Source organism: Haliotis asinina, chromosome 15 (assembly GCF_037392515.1).
Source record: "Haliotis asinina isolate JCU_RB_2024 chromosome 15, JCU_Hal_asi_v2, whole genome shotgun sequence".
Classification (NCBI taxonomy): Eukaryota; Metazoa; Mollusca; class Gastropoda; order Lepetellida; family Haliotidae; genus Haliotis; species Haliotis asinina.
The window spans coordinates 24298971-24307787 of record NC_090294.1 but is presented as its reverse complement, the minus strand read 5'-3'; positions in this window follow the sequence as shown (position 1 = coordinate 24307787).

Genomic DNA, 8817 nt, shown 5'->3' with positions numbered 1-8817 from the left:
TTTAGCATGCCAGAAGCTGTGAATAATATCCTTTGGGACAAGAACTCCACTTGCAATGTTCAGGCATGGCGCGTCATTAATTTGGAAGATTGAATGGATTTTCCCATCGATCCTGATTAGCACATTGACATTTCTGATGTTCCTTTTACAATCGCTCATTGAGATGGAACATGAAGAAAAAAACACCAAAGGCGATTTGTAAGAGGAACTTTAAAAGAGAGTGTTTGGTCCTTCATTGCCCACTAGCAGAGGAAAGAGAATGCTGGCTCTTCATATAGTTAATGGAATGGCAAAATTGCAAATGTGCACAAAGGGAACAGCTTCAAAATTTGGAGACTTGGCTGATATGCATTGAGATAAATTCGGAATCGAACTTACTGTATTAGAGTTGATGCTGGGACATGTATGCCAATCAAGAGTCGGTGAAAGTAGGGGAGCAAATCAAACATGATCGTCAACGTCACAAGAAGTCAAGATTGTTGGTAAAACACACCACTACCAAGACATTGGGACAAATCAGCGGTCCTCTTAACATTTCTAGTCTTGTCGCAGATACGAACAAATGATGGAGTTTTCTTGATCCGGCCATACTACCTCTTGGTAGGCCCGAACGACACCAAGGTACATTTGTAGTTCTTACGAGTTCTTATCCCAACGTCCAGAATAGCTGAGTTAGTGAGTGAAGGGTTTTGACAATTAGTGTAGGTTCGATCCCTCAAAATGTTACTTTTAAAGCCATTCTCAAGGATTCTCAGGTTTAGTGAAGTCCTGTATTTCTTATGTCCTCATTTTGTGCAGTTGATTTGGTCTACCGAATATGCCCTTCCCTGAAACAAGACACAAGAAAGGTCATTACAACATTGGAATTTCACAAGAATTCCGTTAAATTTTAAGGGAATAAATCGGAATTTGATACAATTATATAGAACATGTATTAATTTATATGTTTTATTGTCTGCAACCAGATCTTAATATACACACAGGCAATGTACGATTATACAAAACCATTGAATAGATAAATATACAATCTGCGACCATTTACATGCAAATCTGAATAAACAGATGTACAATCTACGATTATGTAAAACCTGATCTAAATCCACAAATATGTAACATACAACGTACGATGACTGGAAGATGCATCCACACCATGACTTGTATCTACGTGACAGCTGATTCAACAAAAGTACATGTAACTGAAAATGTAGCCAAGATGTATTCTAAACACTGGCTAGTAAATATAACATCCAATTATCTGAAAAAAATAGCCGACTAGAAGCAAGGATTAGCTCTTAACGTCGTATGGAGAATAAAAAAGAAGTGGTTCTGAAACTTGGTAGAAAGAATAAAAAAGAAGTACTGTTATCAATAAAATGTGTCATGTGTTCAAAGTTACATTGTTGGGGTTTTTTTCAGAATATTGCAAAACTTGGAGTATATCATATGTACATTGTAAATCAACTAGGTGTCAATATTGTGGTTTCAAATTCATATTCCTTTAACGTCAAATTCATCCATATCGAGAGATTTAATTCATTCAATAGGTATGATCCTTCTTTGTCTACATCTTTAGACCTAGTTTGCACAAGGAAAGGATGAACAAACCCATCACTGAACATGATGGGCTAAAACACTTCAGTGTCCATCATAGCACCATATCTTGATGACATACATACAGTGATAGATGTGGTTTGGGTGTTCCAGTTGTGTAGTGTCGGATCTAGTTGTGTCATTATTGTGTTGGTGTCTGTGGTGTCTATATCTAGTGGTGCATGTGGTGGTGGTGCCCCATGCATTGGTGAATATTTTTGGTGTTCCATATAATGCCGGTGGTGGTGTGCCATGACATTGTATTGGTGAATGTGATGGTGGTGTCTCATGTACATGTATGGTGGTGTCCGATGTTGAGATGATTTCTCACTTTAAACAACAGTTAAACCAGACTATTACTATTTCTAAATTAGTATTACTATTTCGAATCCAAGTAATTTTACCTTGCCAGTTGAAAATTTAAGTCTTAGAATTTTATTCAACTTAGGATAAAAGTTGTTTAAGAAATGATCACAGATTCAAATCGTTATTACTGGTTTGTATTGCAAGGGGGTAAGAGCAGCAGTTAGAACAGTGAAACAAGAGCAAGTGCAGTACGTGATGAGCGTTAACTTAGACCAACCCAACTTCTTCTCGGCGTTTTATTTAATATGCATACCCCCTTGTAATACAAACAAAGAAAGTGATCAGAAATTATGATCGTTTGTTAAACAACATTGATCCTAAGTTGAATAAAATTCTGAGAATTAAATGTTCAATTGGCAACGTAAAATTATAAAAGTCTGCCATCTTAATTTCACTTTAGTCGATGTATTTTTTTTGTTTAAAGAGACATTCATCGGTACGTTTTCATGGTAAACAGGGTGTAATTGCAGAATAACATGGGTGAGTCAGGAATTTTTGTTTCGTTTTGTTTCAATAAAGAATATTACCAGGCCTCAGTTGACTCAAACTAAATCACAAAAAATGTCTCTGTGTAAACACTTGTGATTGGGGTATTTTCAATAGCTTTAATCCTGTGTTTCGAGTTCAGCAACTGGGATTATGATACGTAAAGTCCCAGTTTGCCATTTGGTGTTTCCAGCTGCTCACTGTAAGTGAACGACTGAAGCAAGCGACTGAAGCTTGGAGTCTGAAGCTTTTAACTGGCCCAAAACCATCATTAATAATACTACTTTCGTGTGACAATGTACTCTGCGTGTCTACTACTGTAAACCCTCCAGTAGAAGAGGTAGCGTTGCATACGTTGAGGGAACACGGTTCCATGGATTTTTTTCTCAAAAAACGTTTTTATCTCTGGTTTTACATGTCGGGCCTCAGTGAACAAGGACAATGTAGAGACACATTCTGCGGCAACAATGTTGGTATTTATTTTCGAGGATTTGCTACTGTTCCATGTTGGGAATGATGACATTAAAAAACATAATCCGCACAATTGGTCCAATTGTACTTGTGTGTTTCTTGTTTGTTTGTTTGTTTTTGAAAGCTGTGAACTCGAGAAAATCTGTTTTTGTCTATGGAAGTCGGATGTGCCAGACTTCATCGCCATGTAGGAGTGTTTGTTTTGTTTTGGGGGGTTTCTTCTTGCCATACACTGCCATACACTACTAAACACTGCCGACATAAAAACACACCAGGAAACAAGTCCAACATTAAAACAAAAATACATGAGTACACAGCCGTATTATAATATCTACAAACCAGAACTAACAATTCAAAAGCCTATCAACATTACCAGATCACATCGCAGAGACTTTTAGTTCAATGTATGTACCAAACAATCAAGTGATGTCTGTAGATGAGACAAGACATTAAATGAAAGGCTCCCAACAACATCCAACAGTCTAGAATATCACATTGAGCATTGAGCAACTACCCAGTGCATGTTTGAAAACAGTATCTGCAGCCAATCATATTCCTTCACCAGTTGACAATGGTTGGAGCATTTGTGATGGTCAGCTTATCCCTTTTCTTTTGTTCTGATGTCGAGAGATTCTGTTCCCCATGGATTGGTTGAACTGACATGGAGTAAATGTAATAGAGTCAGTATGCCAGCAGAGACATCTATGTCATTGCAGATAGACTGATTTATTGTGCACAGAGACATCTCTTTTTGTATGGCAAGTGATTGTTGCCCGAACAGCTTTGGCTTGTAGATGACTCCAGTACTGACATATGATATGAAAGGAAGTGAAGAGGAGAGTTAATTGTGAGCTTCTGAATGTATAAAAAGTGATTAAGAGTGATGTGACAAACCACTTTGAATAGCTACAAGAGCTTAGACGCAGTTATCGACCGTGAAGCATAGTTTTCTAATACTTTGGATAATGTTATTTCATCAAATATTTTAGGAATGTCAAGCTTTTACTAACCATAACATTGAAATTTAAGGTTTTTTCTATACTGTGTTAAACATGTGACACCAACTACAATGGCGGCCACCTTGGCAGCCAGTTTGAATTCTGTGTAATATGAAATGATTCCATATAACATGCTGTCACTCTAGAAGTAAACAGGTAAAAAACAACTGATTCTAGTTACAAGAATAATATAAACTCTCAATAAATAAATCACCACCATACAGTTCCATGAAATGTTGGAGACTCATTAAAATCCCCTGTTTCAAAAAAATAAGCTGTAAAATATCATCTTACCACGACATGACCATACAAAATTACTTGTTTTGTACCCAAGCCACCATTCTAGAAGAGACAAGTGTTAAAAATACACCAAAAGTATCAACATTGGATGTAAATGGACACATTCGGCGTTATTTTTATGTACAATTAACTGCTGAGAAAGCAACTCACGACAATCCAACATGGCGGCCAAAATGACGGTCATTTTGATTATTGTCAAAAACAAACATATGTAAATAAATTATACAGCCCTTAGCAATACACAAAAGTCCAAATGAAAGTGATCAGATTGATAGTAGTAAAACTGTCCATGATTAACTTTGAGATGTTGTCGGGCAGCAAACCAAATGTCATGAAATTGTTCACAGACGCCCACCACATAAAATGGCCTGTGGAAAAACGCTGATACCACAATCTGAGAGTATTACAGGCCTTTTCATGAGCTCAAGACATCATACTAACTGAAAATAATGTCAAACCAAATCAGTACTGGGGAGGCTACGACATCAGGTTTTTCAGCTGCCTCCTGATAAAAATGCCTCCTATAAAATGTTTTCTTTTAAGCGCTCTGTCTTTCGGGAGGTCGATACTATCCGAAGCACATTTCCTAAACTATTCGTGATACCTTCAGACTTCGTACACATATCAAACATGATGCCATTTGGCGTTTAAACTCAGATATGAATCTGTTGCGGTTTGAACCCAAATGTGCCTTAGGCTGTGGATATGAGGATGTCATCTTGTTCGGAGCAGATTTCCTCAAACTATATATGCTAGCTTCATCACATTTGGCACACGTGTCAAGGATGATCCATAGATGTGCCATTTAATAGTTATACCCAAATATGAATTATATTTTATTTTATTTTTTTTTTTATTATATTATTTTTTTCTGCATCCACGGACACGTGACTAGGGCTGTGGCTATGAGGCTGCCATCTTGCTCGGAGCAGATCTCCTAAACTATACAAGCTAAATCCATGAAGCTTAGAAATTAAGAAAAATATTCGCAGCAACGAGTAAATACTCGAAATTTGATGTTTTTGACCAAAACGTGAAGCAACGAGTAAACAGTATTGAATCGTTGAAGATATTGTTCTGTTGAACAGACTCAAAGATAATTTATATGTCAATTCTGTAACATTATTGATTATGTTTCATTTTATGTTTATTAGTCCTGTGTATGAAAATCTAACAAAACGTCTACCACAATTGTCTCATCAATGTTAAAGCGTTGTCATCCTTGCTTTTGTTATTAAGAACCTTCAAAACAACACCAAGTATCCCTATTTATTTACAATGCAAAGTCAAAGAGTTGACTCGTTAGAAATGGATTATATGCCTCATCGTTAGTATGCATCTCTTTTGAATGTAGACCTATGGCATTTCATGCAATAAAGCTGAATTATTGATGTGTATTTATGATGTATTTACCGAGCAAATGTGCTAACAATTATGAAATTCATTTCTTACGTCACAGCGTGCGTACATAATTGTGTCCCTATATTTTATGACCCGTGAAGGTCCCGGGGTAGAACAGGCCTTCAGCAACCCATGCTTGCTATAAACGGCGACTATGCTTGTCGTAAGATGCGACTGACGGGATCGGGTGGTAAGGCTCGCTGACTTGGCTGACACATGCCATCAGTTCCCAATTGCGCAGATCGATGCTCAAGTTCTTGGTCACTGGATTGTCTAGTCCAGTCTCGATTATTTACAGACCGCTGCCATAAAGCTGGAATATTGCTGAGTGCGGTGTAAAACTAAACTCACTCACTATTCACAATACGAACCGTTCCGTTTCCATTTAGATTCGACATCTTTGCATTGTTCATGTTTATGCTGGTTGATCTTGTCCAGGTACGTATCCTGCAATTTTTCCATACCGCAATTCGGGGACAGGCTGTGTTGGTCAAAGCTCTTGGAACCTTTGTACCACTCTGAATCGATTGGTTTAGCACACCAGATTTCCAAAGAGCACTGTGTTCTGGTTGGTTTCTTTACATGCCTGTAGGTAATTTCACACCTATCTACAGAAGAAACGTTCCAAGGCAGACTATTAATCCGATGAGTCACTACGCAGTTATCAATTCTCAAATGATGATACAAACCTGTCTACAATTATTGATATACACATATACTAGTATACCACTGAACAAGTAGTGGGTATTGCATTTTGCGAGCATACCACATGAGAAAAATCAACATACACCAATACAAATTCCTTTTCAAAGGAATGGAATAATTTGTCACAGTTTCTCGTAATTTCTTGTAAATCCAATATCCCCCTACTATTTAATGGTATGTGTGAAATTCTCTATCCGTCCTTTGGTTAAATTCATATCACACAGACATGGGAACATTTGAAACAATATTTCTGCTATATTACCATGGACGATTCCAATACTAATCTTCGACCAATACTTAATATCCTCTAAATGACCTCTGAAGATTTTCAAATAATACTGATACTTTGGTTTTCCCTCGCCGGAAACAACACACAAAAGTTTTACGATTTATTCTTGTCATTTTCACATCAAATTCAAACGGTTTCATTAGAACTTCAAAAAGAAATGTTTCGTTTTTAACATGTCTCTTGTATAGCGTGTAAGATGTTGAGTGTAAGCTCGGTTTGGCTGTGGTTTGGGCAGTAGGGGAGTGTGTTACGATAGCCTGTGTGGAGGTTACCTACAACGCATGAAACAAAGTTGCATTTTTATATATATTAAATCAAGAACTGTAAACACTTACCAAATAGACAGGAAACTGTTGACAGGTTGCGGTTGTTTGGTCCTGTGCCTAGACAGCGTATGTCGTGTACATGTGTGAAGTCACCCCTTTGTTCCTCATGAAAATATAACAATAACGTAATTCAATATGGCCCTGTACTTGTTTGTTGCAGAATTTTTTGGAATCTCCAGCAGACTGATCGATTTAAGTATAATTTCCGTCACCGTATACTTACTTATCGATATGTCCCCAATGGGCTTAGCTACCATTATGGATACGCAATACTATCTAAATATAAAGCTTTGCAACCTATCGGCCTTACAAGAAGAAAATGGCTTGCTACGCGCGTGGTCAGGCTGATTCTTGATGGCAAAAGGCCCTTTAGAGTACATTCTAGCCATGCTGTCACAAAGGATGGCGGATGTCATAAATATACATTCCCGTCATAACTTCCTGTTTGATCTTCACAGCTAAATAACGTGTCAAAGTATTTCAATAAAGAAGTTTCTACTACATAAAGTGTCAATAGTACGTATTCAAGCGAGTTTATGTTGTGTTTCAGCCATGTTCCCTGTAGTAAAGTTGAATGATTGAAATATGGTTGCAGGCACGTGACTGACAGAACATTTGCTAAATTAACGTCTTGCGAACATACTATACTGTTACAAGAAATATAATTATGTATGATAGTGCAAACGTTTAGAGAGAATGAATAAACACACATGTTGGCGACAAATATTTAATGCAAGATTCTTCACGTCTGGATAAAATTAACACCAAAACAAATCGCAATTCTACCATCACTTCAGTAAATACTGGATTGTGATTGGTTAATCAAAGTCATCCAGAGGTATATAATCACGTTATATACCTCTGATTTTCCAACACGTTAAGTATTTGTTTAAAATCTGAATAACACGGTAATGGTAGAATGGAGATAAACGTATTGTGTTGGAAAATCAGCGGTATAAAACAAAATTATAGTAGCTCTAAATTTTGTATTTAAAACCTCACGCTACGCGTTCGGTTTTAAATCAAATTTAGAGCTATTATAATTTCGTTATATACCTCTGATTTCCCAACACAGTATGTTTTATTTCCTAATTATGACACACGTGCGAACTGAGTCATTCCTGAATTTGACACTTTCAAGGAATGTGGGATTTACTTCATTTCATTTATTGTTCGTTATTGGATTTGCAGTGCGCCGTTTGCAACGTACGGTGTGCGAATATTCTGGGTCGATGCGTTCAGGAAAGGTTTGTTTGTTCTGTTACGCCTTACGCAACGTACCCTTGGCCTTTCTGTTGCCAAATCACGGTTGCTGAAGATCAGTTCTAAGCCTGATGAATGAAAAGTCCTTTGAATCCATAGTATGTGAAGCACTACAAAAACAAATGATAATGTCATTCGATCACCAACATTCTGAATATGTGTATCATAACTTCTGGCTCATTGGATCCATATCTTTTAAAGGTAACAGGCTTATCATGCTGCATCGAACTCTTCTCCTACAGACAAGGTCCATCCGTGACTGATGGCTTCTCAAAGCTCTCAAGAGCACGGAGTGCTGACGTCACATGGCGACATGCACCATCCAAACTGAAATATCAAATTTAACAAACAGTCAACTGGCAACTAATGACATTTTCAGTCAACCATTATTATCACATGCCAACATTTTACAGTATTTATCATTTACGAGCACTGTTACAAATTAGTATTAAGTTGACAGGAGGACAGATATACCTTTTCAATATATAGGCCTCAGGAGCCAAATCTGATATTTGAAAGATATGACAATTTGACCATTGAAACCATGTTTCAATAAAGGCTAGATATTAATTAACACGTCACGATTTAACTCTGGACTCACAGACGTCCAGAAACTCTCCGC